This window comes from Notechis scutatus, chromosome 1 (assembly GCF_049901735.1).
Source record: "Notechis scutatus isolate UNSWTSFEM ecotype Mainland chromosome 1, rNotScu1.2, whole genome shotgun sequence".
In the NCBI taxonomy this organism is placed as follows: Eukaryota; Metazoa; Chordata; class Lepidosauria; order Squamata; family Elapidae; genus Notechis; species Notechis scutatus.
Window position 1 is genome coordinate 22,852,235 of NC_142009.1, and position 25,991 is coordinate 22,878,225.

The window sequence follows — 25,991 nt, forward strand, 5'->3', positions numbered from 1 at the left end:
CTTAATTCCGGAGAAACTCCCCTGCAAGAAGTTAGGATCAAAGTTCCTAGGGCTCTTCCCAATAGTGAAAATGATTAACCTGGTTATAATACAGTTGAAACGCCTCCCACCGCGCCCCGCCTGCTTAGGGAAAGTGCATCCGGTCTTTTACAACAGCTTGTTAAAGATGGCCTCAACCAGGTTCGCTTCAAGGTTGACGCTAACTTTTCAGATGTGTTAACTTGAACTCCCAGAGTTGGGAGCCCACCTATCTTTAAGTTGCCATGTTTGAGAAGCACTGCTCTAAGGTGCTCTTGAGCAGGGAGTGATGATAGCTCATTCCTCTCCTATCACCTTCCCTTTTTTTTTAAACAAAATTTTATTTTTGGACAAACATACACAAACACAACATAAAAACATCAAGCCATCTTCCAATTGTGTTGGTTGGTTACAAATTGTTTTGTGCATCCTCTCCATACATAGTCCTCACTTACAATTACTTGAATATATTCTCATATTATCAGTCAAATATTTCTAAATACATTATTATCATTGTTAATCAATCATTTGACTATACTATTATTCATTCATGTTATGTGAGATATTCCATATTTTTAAATTGATTTATCTTATAACAATTCATAATATCATCCTAAGTCCATCCCATAATTATAATATCTTTATGCGACATACATCTTTATGTATTCTAAATAGTTCTATTCTCTTTATATTGTAAAATTCTACATATTTTATTACCATATTTTATTTTCTAACCATTGATAAAATAAATCCCAAATCTTACAGAATTGTTTATCTTCTTGTTCTCTAATTTCAAATGTCAATTTACTCATTTCAGCACATTCCATTATTTTCTTAATAACTTCCTCCTGCATTGGTATTTTCATTTTTCCAATTTTTAGCAAATACAATCCTAGCCGCTGTTAATACATTTACAATCAAATATTTCAATTCCATACTGCAGGGGTCCCCAACCATCGGTCCATGGACCGCACCGGTCCGCAGAACAAGTCCTACCGGGCCACTGGCTTGCTGGCGCCGCCATCTTTTTTGATGAAAAAGTGCTTCGGTGAGCTTTTCCGGTAGAAAGCTCACCGAAGCACGCTTTCATCAAAAGATGGCGGCACCCAGCTGATGCCGGCACCGGCCGCGGCGCCAGCTGATGCCGGCACCGGGTCGGCGTAAAGGTTGGGGATCACTGCCATACTGTATATTTCAGGTAAAATTCCCCAATAAAAATATCTCTGGTTTCAAGTCTATGTGTTTTTTTGTCATTTTTTCCAACCATGTGTGGATTTTAGTCCAATATCTTTTAGTGTCTGCGCACGTCCACCACATATGGTAATATGAGCCAAGTATCTGATGACATTTCCAACATTTTTCGGATTTGTTCTTGAACATTCTTGCTATTCTTCATCACCTTCCCTTATAGCAGTGATCCCCAACCTTTTACGCCGCGGCCCGGCACCGGCATCAGCTGGCGCCGCGCCCGGTACCGGCATCAGCTGGGCGCCGCCATCTTTTTTGATGAAAAAGTGCTTCCAGTGAGCTTTCTACCGGAAAAGCTCACGGAGCGCTATGCCGCTTATCTTTTGATGAAACGCGTGCTTCCGTGAGCTTTCTACCGGAAAAGCTCACCGGAAGCACTTTTTCATCAAAAAGATGGCGGCGCCAGCAAGCCAGCTGCCCGGTAGGACTTGTTCCGCTGACCGGTACGGTCCGTGGACCGTGGTTGGGGACCCCTGCCTTATAGTGGGCAATACATAACAGGGTTGGAATGGATCTTGCAGGTCTTCTAGTCCAACTCCCAGTCCAAGCAGGAAACCCTACACCATTCCAGACAAATGGCTCTCCAATCTCCTCTTAAAAGCCTTCAGTGGTGGAGCAGCTACAACCTCTGGAGGTAAGTCATTTCACTGATTAATTATTTTCACTGGCAGGAAATTCCTCCTTAGTTCTAGGTTGGAAGTCTCTTTGATAAGTTTGCATCCATCGCTTCTTGTCTTGCCTTCAGGTGCTTTAGAGAATGGATTGTTCCCCTCTTCTTGGTGACAATATCTCAAATATTGGAGGACTGATATCATGTCTCACCTATCTAGTCCTTCTCTTCATTAGACCAAACATTCCCAGTTCCTGCAACTATTCATCACATGTTTTAGTGTCCAGACTCCTAATCATCTTTGGTGTTCTTCTACCCAGGTTATGTTGGGTACCCCTTGCCTTGGTTGACAGACAGCAGGCCTTTTCTACTCTGCCCCGCCTCCATGTTCTGGAACTTTTAGCTCCCCCAGTTTTATTCAGTCCCCTCCCTTCTGGCATTTGGGAAAATTAAAATCAATTAAGATCAAAGCAACCCTACTGCACCATATTTTTAACTTTAGTGATTAGTTAGCGGTAGCCCTCTCAAGGGTAGTTCTGCATTCTTAGATATATTTTTTCCTTATTATACCTTATTATGTGGTAAGCTTTCCCAGGTTTGTGGCATTAAAACTGGTTACAAACCCTGTAAAATAAATAAGCAAACAAACCAACTCAAGCAGGCACCTACATTGGGTGAGCTAACGCTCTCAAGATGTGCAGTATTTCTACGAGCTTAATTCCTTTCTCTGAAAACCCGGCATGGGTTGGCACTTATTTTTTCCCCACTACTCTTGAAAAATGGAAGAAAGCCCGTAATTCAAAAGCGCGTGCATTGAGGAGAAACTCCTTTGTGCAAATTGAGGTCAGCTCCTGGGACTGACAGTCAGTAGATTTCAACAAAGAGATGGGACCTCTTTATTCAACCCCTCATTAAAGGACATAACCCATTGCCCCAAGACGAAACGACAGGCCTTGCCTTAAGGGGCACTAAAAGCAAGCCAGTGAATTGGCGGAGTTATTACAGCTCAAGGAATCACCCTGCAAAGAATCCGTAGGCTTTTAACTGGACCGACAGAAGAAACAGGCTACTGTTTTCATTCCTGTTTCTACACTGTGATAAATTTAGAGAATCGGAAACGATTGGGCAAGACTAGTGCCTGACCAAAAAGTCTGTACTGATAAAACAGATATTAGAAATTTGAATGTTTTAATTTTAGAATGCACAAATTCAAGGTTTAATGAGGTTTCATATGATAATAACAACAAGTTTTAAAGGTGTTGCACTTCGATTGGCAATCATAGGGGGAATTTTGCTTCTTAAGAATGTTGGAAGAGAACATATGAAATTGTAAACAGGACGGATGAAAGTATAAGTACAATGAATAAAAAGATATAGAAATTTAGGTAAAAGAAATACAATTGAATAAGAAGAAAATGAGATAACCATAAAAGAAAATTAAGAGAAGTAAAGGGAGAAATAGTGAGAAGTTGGAAGAAGATTAATAAGGTATGAAGTTGAATACATAAGATGAACATGCATATGAAATTGTGCCTGTGTGGAAATGTGATAACCTGGAACCATGCTGTACTCAAATAAGATGTCTTATTTGTTTTGTTAAAACTCAATAAAACTTTATTTAAAAAACAAAAACAAAAAGTCTGTACTGATAAGCCACTTCACAAGAAATTCTGCTGAGACTGTTTATCCTGCTGGTATATCTCTTTGTGTAGACCAACCTACCAGCTGTCGCATCTGAACTGCATAAACCCTACTACCAACCGGAAGTCCATCAGAGGTGGCTGTCTGGCTGAGGTCTGGCTGAGGAGAGATTTTTTATCATCCGGGGATCTTGAGCTGGAATGCTTGCTACCGGTGTTAAGTAAAAGGAGGTTGTATACACACAAACCCCCCAAAAAACATCTGCTGGAGACAATTATTAGAAGCCTGGCAGAGAGTGGAGAAGAGAACAGCGGGTGACTAAGCGTTGGCTACCAGGTTTAAGATCTATCCCCACCTACTGGCCTCAATATCCAAATGCCAAGGAGGTTAGAAACATAGAATTTATCCTTCCCGGGCCCCTCTCCCTCCCTCTTTAGCTGCAATCAGTCATGCTTCCAGGTGGGAAAGAAATAAGCAAGAGGAGGAAGGACTGAAGGGCACCCAGCAGAGCGGTGCATTTTCCAAGAGATTGTTGTGAGAAAGAACATCTATGACCATTATTTCTTTCCATGCACTAATGTGGATCTTTCTTTCCCCCACGCCCCCTCCCACTGCACAAAGAGCTCTAGGCTGGCAGAAAGCACAGGAAAAAGAAGAGGCAGGTGTAATAGTTTAACAGCAGCCTCAGAAGGCCTGTGAAATACAGCCAGGCCACAGCAATCTCATCAGAGGAGAGAACGTTAGCTGGCGAGAGGCGCCCGGCATTTTATGACTGACCAGCTTGATGAAGACGACAGGTCAACCTATTTCTCTACTGGCCGTGCCACACTCCCACCTACGCAGGTCGAGGTAGGGGAGGGCAAGAGGGAGGAAGAGAGGGAGGGGGAGAAATGGACTTGGGACAGTATTTTTTTCTCATATGCAAGCTGGAAGGTATGGGCCTTCTTTCCATGTGATAGGCAAGATGAGAGAGAGAGGGGGAGGGAGGGGGAGAGAGGAGGAGAGAGAGAGAGAGGAGAGGAGAGAGAGAGAGAGAGGAGGGGGAGAGAGAGAGAGAGAGAGAGAGAGAGGGAGAGGAGAGGGAGAGGGGGGAGAGAGAGAGAGAGAGAGAGAGACGCTTCTACCCATACTCACTTCATCCAAAACAGCGCTGTGGCTCTTGTTTGTCAGGGAGTGTTTATTACAGCATTTCCCAATCTTGGCAACTCTAACTTGTGTGGACTTCAACTCCCAGAATTCCCCAGCCAGCATAATAGGACACAAATGGCCATTACTGTAGCTTGTGGCAATGAGGTCCATTAGCTAGAGTTTCTCGGTGTGGATCAGCACCTCCTTTCTGATTCACCTTGTGCAAAGCATCATACAATAATGGAAAAGAAAGAACTACGGAGGTCAACTCATCCAACTCTCTGCTCAGCACAAGATCTTCTACATCGGGGCTCTCCAACCTTGGCAACTTTAAGACTTGTGGACTTCAACTCCCAGAGTTCCTCAGCCAGCTTTCTCCCTCCCTCCCTCCCTCTCTCTCTCTCTCCCTCCCTCCCTCCTTGAGCTAATCCCGCCTCCTCTCTATTCTCCATGCTCAGGGATTAGTGGGGGGGGGAGGTAATGGCCCATCGGCGGAGCTCCGTCATTCCTCTGCTCTACTGCCTGCCCTGTCCTCCCCCCTTGCCTGGTCATCCTATCCCAGCCCGAACCCAACCTGCCTTCAATCGAGGACCTGTATACTGCACAAGTGAAAAAGAGGGCTGTGAAAATGTTTACAGATCCCTCACATCCCGGACATAAACTGTTTCAACTCCTTCCCTCAAAACGACGCTATAGAGCACTGCACACCAGAACAACTAGACACGAGGGCAGTTTTATCCCAAAAGCCATCACTCTGCTAAACAAATAATTCCCTCAACACTGTCCAACTATTTACAAAGTCTGCACTACTATTACTATTAACCTTCTCATCACTCCTTCTCTCCTCTTCCCTCCCACTTGTGACTGTATGACTAACTTCGTCGCTTGTATCCTTACGGTTTATATTGACTGTTTCCTAGTATGATTTGATTGCTTATTGTACCCTATGACTATTATTAAGTGTTGTACCTCATTATTCTCAACTCTTGATGAATGTATCTTTTCTTTTATGTACACTGAGAGCATTTGCACCAAGACAAATTCCTTGTGTGTCCAATCACACTTGGCCAATAAAGAATTCTATTCTACTCTATTGTATTCTACTCTACTCTACTCTACTCTACTCTACCCTACTCTACTCTGCTCTACTGTACTCTACTTTACCCTACCCTACCCTACCCTACCCTATCCTGCACCCTCTCTCCTTCACTGGTGACCCTTCCCAGTCCTGAGGGACCTGGGAGTGCTTCGTCCTGCTCCTTCTTCGTTCCTCCATCAACCCTGGCTCCATCTTGTCCTCCTCCTCAGACCCAGGCTCCATGACAGGGCCATGACACCTCCATCCAACGTTTAACACTACCATACTGTATTAAGTAGAGACAAGGGAAAGGAAAAACCTTCTATCCCCATAAAAAATTGCATGTATAAATATAGGCACACAAAAGTATCAATAAAGAAGAATATTTGTAGCTGAAGTTTGAAGTGAAGGGATCCTTGGTGCTCTCTGAGCTTGGTTGTTTTCTTGCAGATGTTTCATTATTCAGTGACGAAGTTACCTTGTTTGGGTAATGAAACGTCTGCAGGAAAACCAAGCTCAGAGAGCACCAAGGACCCCACACATAAGTATTCAAATACTTGCCAATCAACTTACAGTGGCCATCCAATTCTGCTCATTTGCAGTTATTCCACAGGTTGTCTTATGACCACAATTAGAACCAGAACTTCTGTTGTTAAGCAATGTGGTCGTTAAGTGACTCGTGCCTGATTTTTATGACTTTTTTGTTATGGTCATTAAATGAATCACCACACTTATTACGTGAAACCACTTTCCCCCATTGACTCTGCTTGTCAGAAGACTGGAAATAGTCATTATGTGACCCAGGACACTGCAGCCATCACAAATACAGACCGGTTGCCAAGCATTCAAATTCTGATTACATGACCACAGGGGTGCTATAATAGTTTTAACTGCCAGGACTGGTTGTAAATCTCTTTGTTCAGCACCACAGTAACTTCCAATGAATGGTCATAAGTTGAGGACTACCTGTATTCAAATTGTTTAAAATTATATATTATTTGTACAAGTGACATCAAGTTATATATTTCTAGATGCAAGAGAAGGTAGATGTAGGAGATGACCAGGCTGAGCCTGAGGGAGGGGTCAAAAGCATCATTAGTATAAGTCCCTTCGCACCCACAAGAGAGATCTTGTCCAGCCCACCTTGAATTCTTTGATTCTTATTTACCTCCAATTTGCTTTGGTTGATAGTTGTTCAGATTGTTGTAGAGATCTTAAGCTTGCAATGATTCTTTTGAACTGCCTGGAACTTCTGATGTCCCTGATGCTTGACAGTACGCTCACAATCCTCTAGCAAGATGCTGACCAAAATCTCCCTAAATTCAGATGCAACCCCACCTGACAAGTGGCATCACTAATATTGTGTAATGTCCTCCTTTTCTATTCTGCCATTTCGCCTGTCCTATAATTATTCTCCAGAATCTCAAATCAAAAAAGCTAAAAAGATTCACATAAGCCCAATCAGTTTCTATTCAAATTCTCCCAAGCAATGAAGCTGATAAGTACATAGAAAGGCATAATGTATTTTATTGATTTCCTTCCTTTTATCTTTGGGGTTTCTAAGGATGGCTGCTATTTTTCTGTCTGTTTTGAAAGCACTCTTGATGTGATGCCTGTGTAGTATCTTAATGATTTTGTCTGTAGTACCTCTTATGTAGGGCGTCCTGGAAAACCAAGGCATATATGAAGTCCCCTGTGCATCATGCCCTGCCACATACATTGGACAGACCAATAGAAGAATAAGTACCCGCCTGGATGAACACAAAAATGCAGTAAAAAAGCTGGAACACACTTCCTCACTAGTCCAACACATGAAAGCCACAGGTCATAGAATCAACTTCAATGGCACCAAAACCCCAGCCACCATAGAAAACCCCAGCCACAGAGAATCACATCACATCAGAGAAGCCACAGAGATTGAAAAAAGACCTGAAAGCATGAATAGAAGAGATGATTCCACCAGACTGTCAATTATTTGGAAGCCTGCACTCACAAACAAAAAAAATCTCCACACCACAAGCCAGGCAAATACCTGGGCACAAACAGATCCTCCCTGATACCTCCAGCTCAAACACACCCCAACCAGGCACCCAGATGAAACCTAGCTTCCTAATAAATGATAGCCGTCCATTTACCCGGAGCCAAGCTGCACTAAAAGCCTCCAATACAGTAACACAATGTTGCCAGCCAATCAAGACAAAAAAGGCCACAAAACAGACAGAAGATATTAGAAACACCAATCAAGCAGAACACAGCAAACGCCAAGACCAATAAACACAGACCAAGACTCCCAACCAATCAGGATGAAGAAAAAAACATTCTGGCACAGCAGTAGGCTAGCCCCAAATTTAAAACTGAAACAACTGTAAAAGTCTGACTCACAGACGAACTCAATAAAGAAGCCTGATGATGGCAGATGAGATTCTGCCGAAACGTTGCTACAACTTTAAAAGCACAACTATAATGACGTGGGAAAATACCCGAACAAAGCTGAATACCATACATACATATATATGTGTGTGTGTGTGTGTTTTCTTAAGTTTTCGCGGGTACTTACATGTATGGTATTCAGTTTTGTTCGGGTATTTTCCCATGTCATTATAGTTGTGCTTTTAAAGTTGTAGTAACGTTTCGGCAGAATCTCATCTGCCATCATCAGGCTTCTGTATTGTGTTCGTCTGTTATACACACACAGACACACATAGAGAGCTGAGTTCACACATCACCCCAAGCTATGATCTGTTGTGTTATTGGTTTATTTGTACAACTGAGAGTGGCTGGTTTCACACATTAGGCAAAGCCAAGATGAAATCTAGTATTTAAAAAAAAGCTTCCTTCCTGGGAATTTATCCATGATTTTTGATTTTCTCATTGAGAAACAAATCAACTCCCGAAGGACTAAAGACTGATTCTCTCAGATAGAAATGTGAAGGTATTAGGAAAGGAGAGTGTGACAAAAAAAATCCCAGAAAAATATAGCACACTCCCAGAAAAATACGGCATACTTCACTTAATCCTCCAGGGAAAGATTGAAGGCAAATGAGGTCCAGACAGAAGAAGGCTTCAAAATCTAAGGGACCGGCTTGGTCAAAACTCAGCGGCACATTTTTGTGTGGCTGTTGATAAAAATAGGATCGCCAACATGATCGCCGATGTCTGATAATGGATATGGCACAAGAAGCAGAGAAGACCCCAAAAAATCAGGTCTTTCCTTCCCACGTCCTTTTTTTTTTCTCCTGTCCTCCCCTTCAATATTCCTGATTTTCGTGATCAAGGTATCTCCCCTGCCAGGTTTGTCGGCTTCGCGAGCGGCAGGATTTGCGGCTGCGCGATCCCTGCCGCGCTAGCCGTTTTGGGGCTCCGACCCAGCCGGTACGGAGCTAGGCTGCACCTGCAGGGGCAGCTGAAGGTAGGGGGATCCGGAGAAGGGTTTGGGGTGCTGCAGACCCCCTCCCTGGCCGGCAGAACCCCTTTTCCCAGGACGGTGCAGCGGCGGTCCGTAATGGCCGCCACAAAGAAGCTGGCAGCCGGGTAAGAATGCGCAGGAGGAAGTGGAGAAAGTGATTGAGAGGAGAAAGTTTTTCTTGGCTCCTAGGACTCTAAGACATATTTAATAAAATTCCTGGAAAGTATGACTTTCTGAATAATACCTGCCAGAAGAGGAAAAAGCGGCTGCTTGAAGGTGCTGAAAGGATAGCTTTCCCTCTTTTCCTACGGAATAAATAACTGGATATTAAGAAACCTATTTTTTAGGTGGAAATTGGTTTTAAGCGATGAGTGGGAAGAGAGAGGATTAAAAAGAAAATATTTGTATGCTAAGATTTGTTGGAGCAGATGCCTTAAGGATTTGAAGACTAGAATATATTGTAACAAGACTTTAAACAGATTTGGACTTTCTTTCTCTTTGATTGATATCACCCCAGAAGGAGAAAGTGAGAACTCTGCCTTGGTTTGGACGGATTGATAACATTGGGACTGTTTTATCTTTTTTATTTTCTTTTGAATATTCTGGTTGTTGTAAGAAGAAAGAAGGAGAAAAGAAAAGAAAAGATTTATAATGGCTCTTTCTGTTGAGGAACTAAGAAATGGTGTGGAAGAAGCTTTCCTTTTCTTAGAAATGGCGCTACTAATTATCAACAAAAATTACAACAGATGAAGACAGCAGAGGAACAAGAAAGAAAGGAAGGAGCCATCTTTAATGAATCTCAGAATTTGATCCAGAAAAAAAGGAAGAGAGAAAGAAAAGAAAAGAAGAGAAAAGAAGAAAACTAAAGTTTAAGGACTTAAGATTTAAAAAACATTTAAGAAAGGGAAAAATAAAGTGCAAAATCAATATGATGATTGTAAACAAAGGGGAAAAGAAATACGACAGAGAAGGGAAGCCGGTAAGGCAGAGGCTAGAAGAAGGGGGGTAGAAAGGTTTGTTGGGAAAAGAAAGAAAGGGAAAAGGTGGAGAAAAGCTACAACGTTTTGAAATTAAATGGAAAAAAGGAATTTTTATGGATAATGGATAAAGTATAATTTCTTTTAAAAAAAAAGATTTTGCAAGGTACATAAGATGAGATGGTAGTATTGCAATGGTTTAAGAGTTGATAAGAGATTAAAATGTTAAAATGTTTAAAAATGATTGGTTTTAAAACTTAATAATAGGAGAGGTTTAGAATATTGTTTTAATTAAAGAGTTTAATAAAATTATGGTATTGATGTTATTATAAAATTTTTATTATAGTATTTCTTTTTAATATTTGGATTTATTCTCTAATTATGCACTTAATTGTGTTGGATGTACTAGTTAGATAGAATGTACCAAGCAAAATCTGATTGGGTATTAGATATTATTTTAAAGATTAATTTGATTAACTTAGGGGGAGATAGAAAGGCATCATACTCTGATTAATGATTTCAGGAGAAACTGATTTTCTTTTTTTTTCATAAGGGATGAGACAAAGGGATGATAAAAAATGGACAAAAGATACAAATATAATGATTTAAACTAAGATGATTAATTAAGGTAGAATTAAGAAGTGTGAAATATGTGGAGAAGTTAATATAGAAGGCTTAGAATGGTAAATAAAATAAGTAATAATATGTAAGATGAGCATGAATATAATTGAAGTCCATGAAGAGAGAGACACCTGGGTCCAAGTTACTTTCCAAAAAGATATTTTTTTTATGTTTTGTGTGTTGTGTGTATATGTCTTTTTTGGGGGGAGAATTGGTAAAAACTTGTAGAAATATAGAATGAGAATAATGGTAACTAAGTCAGAAAGAAACAGATGAAATAATAATAATGATATCGAATAAGAGTAAAGAGAAGTAAAGAGAAATTGAATAAGAGGTTTTGGTATATTATATGGAAATGGTTTAAAATAGAATCATAATTTATCTGACTTGTTAAATTTACAAGGGAAAAAGGTTTAAACATGTAATGAATAATGATAATTTGTGTGTTTTAAAAATTAATAAAACTTGTTTTAAAAAAAAAAAAAATATTCCTGATTTTCAAGGGCAAAATAAGACCCTTTTTTCCTTGGCGTTCAAGTCTCAACACATAAAGAGTACCGTATTAAGTCTTCTTATCCAAATATTACAGGAACAGAATAACAGAGTTGGAAGGGACCCTGTAGGTCTTCTAGTCCAACCCCCTGTTCTATCAGAAGAACTTATATCATTTTAGACAAATGGCTGTCCAGTCTCTTCTTAAAAGCTTCTAGTATTGGAGTACCCACAACTTCTTAAAGCAAGTTGTTCCACTGGTTGATTGTTCTTACCATCAGGAAATTTTTCCTCAATTCTAGGTAGCTTCTCTCTTTGTTCAGTTTCCATCCATTGTTTCTTTACAGGTTAACTTTTACAGATTACAGATAAACAGAGTTGGAAGAGACCCTGTAGGTCATCTAGCCCAACCCTCCACACAAGCAGGAGCCTTGTTTTCTTGTCTTGTCTTCTGAGGCATTGGAAAAATAGGTTGACTCCCTCTTCTTTGTAGCAGCCCCTCAAATATTGGGACACTGCTATGTCACCCCCAGTTCTTCTTTTCACTAGATTAGACATACCCAATTCCTGCAACCAATCTTCATGTTTTAGCCTTCAGCACACCCCCTCCAAATCATCTTCTCTGCACTCTTTCCAGAGTTTCAACTTTTTTTTAAATGCAACAAATTTTCAGCAAGATCTTATAGATCTTAATCCACTCAAATATCCTTCTGCAAATGTGGATGTCCACACTCCCGATTTCTTTACTTTTCTTCCCCAACACTTCCCCACTCCCTCTGGTCCGCCCCCATCAAGAAATAAAAGAGCAAGTTTGTGGGTTGTCGGGCCAGCACAATGGAATGTGTAAACAGGATGCCGCATTGATTCAGGTTAAACCTCAAGGCAATTTTTTCAGACTTGCGTAAGAGAGAAACAGATGGTTTTCAAGGAAAGCCAGATCAGCTAGATTTGTACAACATTCAACGTGGTTAGTGAATTAACCCATTTTCTGGCTTTGCCCAGGACACTGATTCATAAAGCAGCTAAATAGACTGTGCTCACAAAACACACACTAAAGCACAAGAGAGCAATACTTGTACAAATGCAACTGTCCGGTATTTAACTTGGCTAAACGTATTGTGTAAATGCCACAATCATCATTCTTCCATGTGTCACTCACTCCATTCCAAAACCTCATGATGGGGGGGAGGGGAACCCTTATAATAAATAAAATGGCTAAAGTATCTCTCCAGTATGAGTATCTTGCCTGACGTAGCGAACTCAAGTCTATACTGTGTATTTCAAAGCTCAGAATCTTGGGATTTATTTCAGTCATTTCTGTCCCCCTGTACAAGATCCATGTTGTTTTTCCTTAAGTGCCTGTATGGTAACATGTGAAGAACTCCTCTTAAGGTAATTTTTAAGAGGTAGACATAGTGAACCTTAGGGATGCGGTGGCTCAGTGGCTAAGATGCTGAGCTTGTCGATCAGAAAGGTCGGCAGTTCGGCAGTTCAAATCCCTAGCACCGCGTAATGGAGTGAGCTCCCGTTACTTGTCCCAGCTTCAGCCAACCTAGCAGTTCGAAAGCATGTAAAAATGCAAGTAGAAAAGTAGGGACCACTTTGGTGGGAAGGTAACAGTGTTCCGTGCGCCTTCGGCGTTTAGTCATGCCGGCCACATGACCATGGAGACGTCTTTGGACAGCGCTGGCTCTTCGGCTTTGTAACGGAGATGAGCACCGTCCCCTAGAGCCGGAAACCACTAGCACGTATGTGCGAGGGGAACCTTTACCTTTACCTATAGTGAACTTTGATCGTTGTGACTTATTCTCCTAAAGATATTGCTCTGTTACAGATGCTGGAGTGTTTTCATTCACAAAATAATTTATTTTTTAATATCCAAAAAATAATAATACTCTGATGCAGTTCTAATAGTATCCCCAATCCTATTTTTCCCAGAAACGTTATAAGTGAAGTGGAAGTATCCAAGATCCAGATTCACATTGGATGCTTATATAAACATCATGATTATGGTATCTGCAGTGAACGAAATATTTGGTCCAGCTTCAGGGAAATATAGACAGATGGACTATTTGAACATAAAAGCTAATGTCCACATGTGAATATTTAGCTTGAAATCAAAGCAAACACAACAGCAGTTTAAAGAGCCCCAATTTTATTGCAGCATAAGTTTTCATGGACTAAAATCCATGAATCTTAATACCTAACAAAACACAGCAACTGAATCATATCCAAGTAATTAGTCTTGAACATGCTCCAAGACTTTTTGATTGACTTCATGTATCACACTACACCATGCTTTGTTTACTGAATAAATCACAATTGGCTGGGTCCACCACAGCACAGCACAACACAACGTAACTGATCACAAATTGTGTAGGAATCATCTATTAGACATGACTGTAAAACAAAAGAAAAAAGGCAAACACTGTTTTTAACAGCATCAATGAAAATAAAGAGTTTCGAATCACAAAAAGCAATATAGCTACTACACCTTATCTTGTAAGTGTTAGAACAATGTTCTTCTATCTCAGACTATTTAGGAGGTGTAGACTTCAACTCCCACAACCAGCATGGGTGGTGAGAAATTCTGGATTTTCATATCATAAAGGCTCTGAGATTGAAAAGCACTAAGTTAGAGCCTACCTCAAATATTGTATCCAACTGACCTAGATCAGCATTTCTCAACCTCAACAATTTTAAGCTGTGTGGACTTCAATTCCCAGAATTCCCCAGCCAGCATGAAGGCAGGCTGTCACAGGGCTTCGAAGATGTCCCCAATATGTAATATTATTAGTGGTATGTTCTGGCCCCCCGAATTCATAACCAATCTCTGGACAGCATACCTCCCAGTGACCCAGAGCTTGAGCTGCTGCTGGTGAATGCCAGGTTGGTTAATAATAATAAGGTTCCCCTTATTCAAGATCTTATCAAGGAGGAACGAGCTAACCTAGCATACATCACCAAGACCTGGCTGCCCCCAGAAGGTGGAGTTCCCCTCTCAGAGATATGTCAAGCCGGGTGTAGAGCCTGGCACCAGGGCAGGGAAGATGTGGTGGCAGTGGTCATCAGAGAGTCTCTTTTGCCCTTCAGGGGGGCTTGCTCCCCAAATCTCTGGTTGTGAGATCCTATTTTTGAAGCTGGGCTCACAGGATCAGTTGGGAGTGTTGCTACTGTACCTGCCTCCCTGCTGCATGGCAACCTCCTCCCCTGAGCTGCTGGAGGCCATCTCGAGCCTGGCAGTGGAGTTTCCCAGACTTATGACTTATTTCTCACCCGGGGGTTCGCCCTCAGAAGCGTCCCAAGAGTTCATGCCCACCATGGCAGCAATGAGGCTATCCCAGATCATCATGGGCCCCACTGAGGACGGTGGTCACATACCAGACATGTCAGAGCAATGGCAACGTGATCTGGTGAGAGGTTTTAACATTATCCCTCTGTCATGGCCTGGTCGTGCCCTGATGTCCTTGAGACTCTCTTACGCTCCACAGGGAGGCTGGGCCCATGCGAGAGGCCTGCCCCCAGTAACTGATGGACCCAAAAGGGTTCCAGGGGGAACTGGGGTATATCCCGAGAGTTTTGCTGTGCAGCCCTAGTGAAACTGGGAATCAAAGGACAGCCAAGGCGTTAGACAGGATTGTGTCTATGTGTCACAGTTCCGAGCAGCGCACCCAACAAGTTAGGACTCCAATGCTCCAGTCATGAACAAATCTGTTACGTGAACATAGTTGGATCTCTCTTTAACCCCCTTCCGGCCATTCTTGTCCTGCCCTCTGCTGCTAGCGGGATAGAAATTTGGGGGGGGGGGGGGTTAAGGAAAACGAAGGGAAGAAAAACACAAATATGAAGGAATTGGGTATGGTTAGTCTAGAGAAAAGAAGGACTAGGGGGGACATGATAGCAATATTCCAATAGTTGAGAGCTGCCACAAAGAGGAGGGGGGGGTCAATTTATTTTCCAATGCACCTGAAGGCAAGACAAGAAACAATGGATGGAAACTAACCAAGGAGAGACACAGTGAGGACAATCAACCAGTGGAACAGCTTTGTCTCCAGAAGTTGCGGGTGCTCCAACACTGGAGGTTTTTAAGAAGAGACTAGACAACCTTTTGTAAAGCACCTTTGGGATGAGGATGTTTGGACTTCAACTCCCAGAATTCCTCAGTCAGCAAGCTGAAGTCCAGACAACTTCAAGTTGCCAAGTTGAGAAATACTGCTTTAAATAGGTGGATTCAGTCCTGGACCTCTAATTGTGCAACTCTGGTCTACGTAGAAAAATGTTTACGTCGTAAAAAAAAATTGAGCTTGAAATATATGAACTAGGCAGAGAAAGCCCACAACAAAACCTGGAACACTGCAACCAATTTTGGTCACCACACTACAAAAAAAAGATGTTGAGACCTTGAAAAATGTTCAGAGAAGAGCAACTAAGATGATCAAAGGGCTGGAGACTAAAAAATACGAAGAACAGCTGCAGGATTTGGGTTTGGCTAATCTAAAGAAAAGAAGAATTAGGGGAGACATGATAGCAGTATTCCAGTATTTGAAGGGCTGCCACAAAGAAGAGGGGGATCAAATTATTCTACAAAACACCAGAAGGCAGGACAAGAAACAATAGTTGGAAACTAACCAAAGAGAGATGCAACCTGGAATTAAGGAGAAACCTGGAATTAAGGAGAAACTTCGTAACAGTGAGGACAAATAACCAGTGGAATAGCTCGCCTTCAGAAGTTGTGAGTGCTTCATCACTGGAGGTTTTTAAGAAGAAACTAGACAGCCACTTATCTGAAATGGTATAGGGTTTCCCGCTTGGCAGGGGATTGGACTAGAAGACCTCCAGGGTCCCTTCCAGCTCTATTCTGAATTCTATATAAAGGACATTGACTCAGCATGTAGTAAGGTAAAGTTAGCTCTGCGGGACTTCCACAGGCATTGACATAAGGGTTGGGATTCCCCGCTCCCTCCAGGTTCTTTGAATCACTCAGGTTGACCATTAGTAACAGGAATGTCATCAGGAGCTTCTCCCTCAGTCAGCTCCAGCCACAGTCGTCTACCATTCTGCCCCTGATTGCTACGCAATGCCGTCCAGCTCTCACTCCTCAGCGTTTCCTTCCCCAAACCCCCTCCGTGTTATTCCTTCCCTCCTTTCCAGTGTGGCAACTAAGAAACGAGGCGCCATTAGCTTGGCTCCAGCCAGTGCCGTTTCTAAAGTTGACACTACGTGGCCTCTCTCGACCCATTCCTCCTGATGCTCCCTGTGGTTCACAGAAGAGTTGCGGGCTCTGAAAAGGGTTAAGAAAAGCCTAAAGCACCGCTGGAGGAAAATGAAGGATGACTCCAACTGGACAGAGCCATTATTAAGGCCTACCTAATGGAGGCAAGAGCAGCAAGAGAACATTATTTCTCTGCCCTTCTGGCATCCACAGAGTGTCTCCTGACAGCCCTGTTCCGGATTACCCGGATCATGGGACAGGAGGGCTTGGGCGATGATCTTCAAAACTGCAGAGGAATTTGTTCACTATCTAATGGGCAAAGTCACTCAGATTCCTTCCCAGTTGGAATCCATGCGTGGTGCAGCTCCGTGTGAGATGTTGGGGGACAGTCTTGCTTGGTTATCCGGGATCAGTTTGATCCTGTTGGACCTGAAGAAGTGGACAGGGTGCTCAACACTGTCAATACAACCACCTGTCAATTAGATCCTTGTCCTTCCTGGTTGGCAAAAGCCTCCAGGATGGTGATTAACAGGTAGATCCAAACAGTGATAGATTCTTCACTTCAGGAGGGGACATTCCCAAGGCCTTTTAAGGAGGACCCCCTCCTTTTAAAAAAAGCACTGCTTGATCCAACTTGCCTAGACAATTTTTGTCCAGTTGCTTGGCAGCTTCAGAGGATCCTGAATGGAACAGGACAGGATTCAGGGCTGGTTATGGGACAGAAACAACATTGGTTGCACTTGTGGATGTGTGAGAACAGGATGGTAGTGTAGCCATCCTTACTCTCCTTGACCTCTTAGCAGCCTTTGATACCAACAACCATCCTTTTGGGTCGGCTACAGGTCTGGGGCTAGGCAGCACAGTCCTATGCTAGTTTGGTTCCTTTCTCCAAGGCCAGTCCCAATCAGAGTGAATAGGAAGTGAGAAATCCAGCCCATGGCTGCTGTTTTGTGGTGTGTCACAGGGCTCAATACTCTCTCCACTCCCTTTTTAACATCTACATGAAGTCTCTGGATGAGTTCATCTGTCATCATGGGTTGACATGTGTCATCAATATGCTGACGATACTCAACTTCATATCTCTATCCCTCGTTGACCCAAGTGATGCTGTTGCTGCCCTCTCACGGTGCCTAGAGGCTATGGAGGGCTAGATGGGTGCTTCGAGATCTGGGATTTTGACATCCTTAATTCTGGGTGGGGGTGACACTATCCCAGACAGACCTGGTGTACAACCTGGGGCTTCTCCTGGACTCGGGAATCCTGCTCAAAGAAACTTTGGGTTGTGCACTAGTTGCAGCCTTACCTGGACATCTTCTGTCTGGACTACTGCTATGCGCTCTACATGGAGCTATCCTTGAAGAGCTTTCAGAAGCTACAACAGGTGCAGAGTGTGGCAGCATGGCAGTTTTGGGGCCCTAGAGTAGCCCATAATACACCGCAAGCTACACTGGCTGCCAGTATGTTTCTAAGTGCAATTCAAGCTGTTGGTTATCACCTTTAGATCCCAGCATGCCATGGGTCCAAGCTAGTTGAGGAACCATCTTACTCCATTTGGAGTAGCCCACCCTACCCATGGGGACAGAGGAGGCATGCTGCAGACCCCATTGGCCAGGGAATTCTGGCTGGTGGGAAAAGAGCCTTTTCTGCTGTGGCTCCTGCCTTTTGGAACATGTTGCTTCCATCCACCTGACCTTCTGCAATAGCTTGAAGACCTGGCTCAGTTGACTTAGGGCCCCAACGGGGGACATCATTCTAGAGGTGGTCTATGAACAAGAAACACCCTCCCTCCCCATCTTCGAGTTATAACCTGGATTTTTATTGTGATTTTGCTGTAATTTCTCACCTTTTTTTTACCAGTTTGACAGAATAACAGAGTTGGAAGGGACCTTGGAGGTTTCTAGTCCAACCCTCTTCTCAAGCAAGAGACCCTATACCAGTGGTGGCTAACCTTTTTGGGCTCCTGTGCCAAAAATTGTGTGCGCGCTGGCACGCAGGCAGTCACATGCCAGCACACAGAAAGCAATGGGCGCCTCCCACGCCCCCTGCGCATGCGTGTGCAATCCCGCTGCTGTCCCCGCTTACCTGCACTGCACCTCACAGCTGATTTTTCAGCTGGTTTGAGACCTTTTTTGCCCTCCCAGAGGCTTGAAAAAAGCCTCTGCAGGCCAAATAGGCCCGTTTTGTCACTTCCGGTATTCAGAAAGTGACGAAATGCGACTATTCGGCCCGCAGAGGCTTTTTTCAAGCCTCTGGGAGGCCAAAACAGGCCTCAAACCAGCTGAAAATCAGCTGTGAGGCACGCACATCTGCAGTGAGGTAAGTTTGCCTGCAGCTCGCATGCCGGCACAAATGGCTCTGCGTGCCACCTGTGGCACACGTGCCATGGGCTTGCCATCACGGCCCTATACCATTTCAGACAAATGGTTATCCAACATATTTTTAAAAACTTCCAGTGTTGGAGCATTCACAACCTCTGGGGGCAAATCGTTCCACTGATTGTTATCATTATCAGGAAATTTCTTCTTAGTTCCAGGCTGCTTCTGTCCTTGATTAGTTTTCATCCATTGCTTCTTGTCTTGCCTTCAGGTGCTTTGGAGAATAGCTTGACTCCCTCTTCTTTGTGTAAAAAAGACATATATATGGTAGCTATTACACAGCTGTAACGTATGATGTACGTTCAAAATAGCCATGAAAAATATCTCAACCTGAATGATTTCCCCCTGGCAAATTTACCAATCGCTTAAATATCCTCTGCCTTACCATTTGTTAAAAGCAGATAGCAAAAGGGGGGAAAAAACCCTAATCTGAATACTGACAGATAGTACACATCAACAATACACCAGTGTACATTTATCCATTCAATAGCTCTTTGGTTATCCCTTATGAGTGAAAAACCCACAACTCCTGATGTTTTGACACATTTCAAGCATTGTAAATGTTATCAAGCAGAAAATATGGATTCTTAACATACAGCAATCTTGCTAAATCATGTTAATAATCCTTTGGATTTCAATCCAAAATGTAGCTATGCTTTTTCTAAAAGACCAGAGCAAGCAATTAATGTTCCAATTCCTCAATTCTTTCTCCATTAACAAGGCAATTGCAATCAACCCTCATTAAACATTACTTGAGCTTTCTAGTATAAATGGAATACTAGAATTCTGTTGCATTGGTCAAAATTTCACATTTTTAAAGCAATTCTCTACTGACTAATAAGTTCTGGGCATTTCTAAAAATATATGTGCAAGTAGTCCTTGACTTAGCAACTGTTCAAAGTTACGACAGACCCCCCCAAAAGGTACCTACAACCCAGTGGTGGGATTCAAAGAATTTTACCACCGGTTCGGTGGGCGTGGCTTGGGGGGCGCGCTTTGCACGCATGCACATACTCTGCGTACATGCTTGTGCCTAAATAATGCGCAGTTTGCACAGGCACAGAGGCGTTCCAACTCACCTCTTGCAAGCCTGCACTCTCCCTGTAGCTTCAGCAGCTGCCACGCAGCACTCCTCTGTGCCACGCAAAACAGCCGCGCTTCAAAAGCAGGGAATAAAGGTGAGTATGGGAGCCCAGGCGAGTGGATGGGCCCAACAGCAGAGCGGCGGAGAAAACCGCTACCAGCTTGGTAGAACCAGGCCGAACCGGTAGAATACCACCACTGCTACAACCCAAATTCAAAGTTCCAATGCCCTCCCTGGTCACATGATCATATTTGCAATTGGTCCACATTTACAGCCATTTGTTGTGCCTCATGGTCACATGACAGCATTTAATTCTGGTATTCAACCAAAAAATGCCCATTGCAGACAATGGTCTCACTTAATGACCACAGCCTTCACTTAACAACCATGGGTTCACCTAATGAGCATGATGATTCACTTAACGAACTTTGTAAAAAAATGTCATAAAAATTGGATCAATCATGTGGATGACCTGGTAAATTGTAAGTCATGTCATGACGTACAATTGTAACTGCGGGTTCGATTACCGTCATAAGTTGAGGACTACCTGTAATCGGTTAATATAGTACTTAGTACAAGCTGTGAAGCAAGTATACCTTCATTTTTTCCTATATATTCTCATACTAAAAAGTTTGTGATCTCTGATACCTGAGCCTCATGCTAAAAGCCTCAAGGGCAATTCTGAGAGCTGTACACACATCTTAAAACTGTAAAACTCTGCCTTAAGGGAAAGTTTACCCAGCTTTGACTATTATATTGTGGCACTAAAATATATATATAGGAGGCACTACATGACTGTTTTTCAGCCTTACTGGCTCCAGCAGGGAGCATACATATATACTTGAAGAGTCCTAATAAGAATGAAACCGATCATGTAGTGTTTCCTAGTGGTCTGTAGCTAATACCACAGTCCAGTTCATATCAATTTCACCAGTTTCCATCAACTTCTTATAAAAATCAAATTGCTGCTGAGGAGCCTGATTGATTTCTTCAAACTCTGTAACAGCTGTGAAACTCTAGAAGCAACAATATTATTAGCATCAAGCAATCCAAATAACAGATGCTTTAAACAAACAAATCGCCAAGGTGTACTTTTAAAGATTCCCCCCCCTCTAAGTTTGGAAAACAGGTTCATAAAATTCATCTGACTCAAAGTAGCCACCCCATAATAATATAATTGATATCGGGATTTCCGGTTTGTCGGCTTTGCGAGCGGTAGGGATTCGCGAAGCTGCGCGATCCCTGCCGCGCTAGCCGTTTTGGGGCTCCGACCCGAAAGGGTGCGAGCAAGGCTGCCCTGCAGGGGCAGCTGAAGGTAGGGGGTATCCGGGAAAGGGTTTGGGGGTGCTGCAGACCCTCCCTAGCCGGCAGAACCTCCTTTTACCAAGGCGGTGCAGCGGCGGTCCGTGATGGCCGCCACAAAGAAGCCGGCAGCTGGGCAAGTATGCGCTGGAGGAAGAGGAGAAAGTTTTTAAAAGTGAAAGTTTTCTTGGTTGACCCAGGACTCTAAGATATATTTAGTTTAATTCCTGAAAATGATGGCTTTTGGATGATTCTTTCCACAAGAGGAAATAAGCGGCAATTCTGAGGTGCTGAAAGGAAAGTTTACTCTCCCCCGACGGAATTAATAAATGGATATTGAGAAACCTGTTTTTTTTCAGGTAAAACTAGCTTTTTGGGATAAGTCGGAAGGGAGAGGACAAAAATATATTTATCTGGTTGGATTTTGTTGGAGGAGATGCCTTAAGGATTTGAAAACAGAAATAAAATCTTAATAAGGCTTCAAAACACAGATTTGAACTTTCTTTTTTCTTTGTCTGATACTACCCTGGAAGAGAAAGGGGGAATTCTGGCTTGGTTTGGATTGATTGAGGATTGTGGACTTTGGGGTTGTCTTGTTTTTTCTTTTGGAATATTTTGGTTGGTGTGAAAAAGAAAAGAAAAGATCTATAATGGCTTTTTCTTTGGAGGAACTGAGGGATGAATATGAGCAAACAAAAGCAGCCTGTAAAGATGGTATGGAAAAAGCTTTTCTTTTTTTAAAAATGGCGTTGGTTAACTATGAACAGACAATACAGATGGAAGCTGAAGAGCAACAAGAAGAAGATGAAGACGCCATCTTCAATGAATCCCAAAATTCATCTAAGAAAGAAGGAAGGAAGAAAGCGAGGAAAATGAAGGACTTAAGATCTAAAAAAACATTTAAGAAAGAGAAAAATATGATGCAAAATAAATACAATGATAGCAAACAAGAGAAAAAGGGAATATAACAGAGAAGGGATGCCGGCAAGACAGAGGTTAGAAGAAGGTGGGGTAGGAAGACTTGGTGGGGAAGAAAGAAAGGGAAAGGCGGAGAAAAGCCACAAAGTTTTAAAATTAGATGGGAAAAGAGGAATCCTTTTTAGGGATAATGGGTAAAGCATAATTTTTTTAAAAAAGATTCTGCAAGGTACACAAGATGGTACTGTAACATTCAGTATTAGAAATAGAAAATTAGAATGGCTTAAGAGTTAATAAGAAATTAAAATGTTGAAATGTTTAATAATGATTGATTTTTAAAATGTAATAAAATATTGAAGGAAAGGCAATGAGAATGCTATAAGATTTATTATTTAGATTTATTATTTAACTACGTATTTAGGAGGATATTATGTATTTAAACATTTTTGATTTTTTACTCTGTTTTTATTGTTACTAAAAGTAAAAATTAGTAGATAGAATGTACCAAGCAGAATCAAATTGGGTATTAGGTGTTATTTTAAATGTTAATTTAATTAATTTAGGGGAAGGATAGAAAGGCATCATACTCTGATTAGAGATTTCAGGAGAAATTTTTTTTTTCATTATAAGGAATGAGATAGAGGGATAATAAAGGTTGGGCAAAAGATATAAATATAATGATTTAAATTAAGATGGATTGAATAAGAGAGAATTATGAAGAGTGAAATGTATGGAGAAGTTTATATGGAAGATATAGAATGGTAAATAAAATAAGTAATGATCTGTAAGATGAGCATGAATATAATTAAAGCCCATATAAAGAGAGGTACCTGGGGCCAAGTTACTTTACTAAAAGATTTTTTATATGTATGTTTGTGTTTGTTTATGTCTTTGAGAGTATTGGTGAAACCTTGTAGAAACATAGAAAGAGAGTGATGATAATCAAGTCAGAAAGAAATTGATGAAATAATATAGAAATGTATTATATAAGATAAGGTTTTATCTGACTTGTTAAATCTATAATGGAAAAAGGTTCAAATATGTAATGGTTGATGATGATTTGTTTGTTTTTTGAAATTAATAAAACTTGCTTAAAAAAAAATAATAATAATAATAATAATATAATTGATATCATCCATTCTGAAGCAGAAAGGTAGGTGAACTCTGTTAGAATCAGGGGTGTCAAACTTGATTTCATTGAGGCATCAGGGTTGTGTTTGACCTCGGGGGTGGGGGGCGTGGCCAGCTCGATGCCACTCCTGTTGGGGGCACCTGTGGCCTTTGCCAGTGAAAACAGGCTCCCAAGCTCAATTTTCAGCTGCCACAGCCTCCTGCAATCCTTTTGCCAGTGAAAACAGAGCTTGGGAGAGCCGTCCTCCTGAGTTCCATTTTCACTGGCAAAGGGTTGCAGGAGGCCGTGGCAGACGAAAATGGAGCTCAGGAAACACCACAGGCCAGTCCTTCACTGTTTCCAGGGCAGCCCAGTGGGCCAGATCTAAGTACCCTGCAGACTCAGGCCTTGAGTTTGACACCCCAGAATTAGATAATCACTTTCAAGGGCACCATTTATAATGTGGGGGTTTAACCTGAAAGCTTTTGAGCGAGGCAGAGGTTTGATTTCTGATCTTCTGAACATTGAGGAGTAGGTGAGGACAAATTCAGAGTTGGGGGCACTTGTGCTGGGTACTTGTGGTCACTAGGGCCCAGCCTAGCAATGAGACCAGGGGTGGGATTCTACCAGTTCTGTCCGGCTCTGTAGAACCAGTAGCTCTGAAGAGCAGCAGACATCGAACCAGTTCTATGACTGCTGCTGTTTTGGCCCACCCGCCCACCTAGGCTGTTACCTGACCTTTATTTCCTGCTTTTTCAACCTCAGCTGCTTTGCGCAGCAGTTGAAAAAGCAGGAAAAAAGTGCTTTTTCAACCGCTGCGCACCCGCACCCAGTGCTGCTCAGCTGTCCAGGTAGCAAGCTGACGATTCACACACGCAAATCATAAATCACTGAACTGGTAGTTACACCGGTCGGATCCCACCCCTGAATGAGACCCCTTAATATAAGCCTAACAGCCTAGCAGTGAGGTCCCCTTATAATAAAGTCAGCAGCAGAAGTTCAGTCCACTTCAGTCTACAAGGCTGATCTGAGATCTTTGGCCTCATTGAGGGCAAATAAGCATTTATTTATTTGTGGGATCCTTGGTTCTCTCTCTCAGCTTGGTTGTTTTCTTGCAGATATTTCATTATCAAACTAGGTAACATTTTAAGATGTTACCTAATTTGGTAATGAATGGGCTGCAAAAAACAACAACAACCAAGCTCAGGGAGCATCAAGGACCCCAGAGTTCAACCTTGAATTACTTATATTCTCTTCTATTTGTATTAATTTATTTAATTTATATGCCACCCATCTCATTATCCAAAGTGATTCTGGATGGCTATTTATTACCAATGAGTGCATGGTGGGTCAGCTGGATATGACTAGTTTGTTGGGGGGACATGCAGAATAATGGAAACTAGGACCACAACCACAGCCCCTTTTGTTCTATGCTTTACATTTGGTTCAGTCCCAAATGCAAATAAATGACATCCATTGAGTAGGTAGGTCATCAGCATTCTGTGTTTCCTGTAACAATATGACGTTATGGTGGGAGAGGAAATCAGGAAAAGAAGCACCTAGGATGGATGCTAGCCAAACCAGGCATATTCTAGGTCACGGGTGTCAAACTTGCCGCATCACATTGCCATCACGTGACATTTTTCCCCTTCGTGGACCTAGGGTGGGTGTGGCCTGTGCATGATGCATCCGGTCCGCAGGCCGCCATTTTGACACCCCTGTTCTAGGTGATCTTATGCTGGTCACCTGGATGTTGAGTGGTTGTGTTGAGTCAATAATCTTTGTAGGGGCAGTAGCTTCAGGTTAGCTGTTAACGGGGATGATTGCAATTGTGTTGCCCACTGAGGGGAAGAAAGTATGGTATCGTTAAGTTCCTACCCGCCCATTCTCTGCCATCTGTTTGGCCATTATGCCTCACTTCTCCTCACGAGAGGTCAGGGGGCTTGTAATTCCGGCAAAAAGACTGGAAGGATCAGTGTAGTTGGGCAGCAAAATGGGAATCATTGGAAAGCAGAGATCCCATCTCTTTAGCAGGAGAATCGTTGGCTTGTCCAGTGAAAGAAGAGGGGAAGGGAGCTGTTCCTCGCATAAGTCAGGAACTCTCAAGGACAGAAGAAGATCCTAAGGTAGGGAACAAATGATGGCACACCTCAAAACTGAGTTGCTGTGAAGATAAAGCTTGACTAGCATTTCTCGCCTAGGTAGTCCTTAAGATTACAGCTGAAGTCAAAATTTCTGTTGCTAAGCGAGATGGTTAAGCAAATCACTGCAGTTGTTGTGAATGGTGTGATCCTTAAGCAAATCTAGGTTTACCCCTTGACTGTTGGTCAAACTTGTCTGGGAAGGTTACAAAATGGCTACCATATGACCCCCAAAAGATGATTTATGATCAGTCCTTGCACTGACGACCCATGGACTTGTGGCCAAAATTTGGGTGCTTGGCAACCAGCATGTATTTAAGTACAACCATCTTTAAATACATGCTGATTGCCAAGCATTCAAATTTTGGCCACAAGTCCATGGGTCATCAGTGCAAGGACTGATCATAAATCACTTTTTTCAGTGCCATTGTAACATTAAATGGTCACTAAAATTGTTGTAAGTTGGGGAATACATGTACTTATAAGGCTGTTCCTTTGGGGCTACTTGGACTGCATGGGACTGTGCAGCTCATATACAAGTCGCTGTTCCTGTTATTGGTAAGGAAATCACAATAGCAATAACACTTAGACTCATATACCGCTTTACAGTTCTTTACAGCCCTCTCTAA

General features: G+C 42.4%; 1 protein-coding gene and 1 pseudogene across 1 annotated transcript in view; both read right to left on the reverse strand.

Annotated features, from left to right (window-relative positions):
* Positions 1–14,568, reverse strand: part of LOC148132696 (uncharacterized) — a 55,695-nt pseudogene extending 41,127 nt beyond the window's left edge.
* The window catches only part of TMEM132E (transmembrane protein 132E), a 270,096-nt gene that overhangs the window by 234,171 nt on the left and 9,934 nt on the right, over positions 1–25,991 (reverse strand). The gene's annotated exons all lie outside the window — the stretch shown is intronic.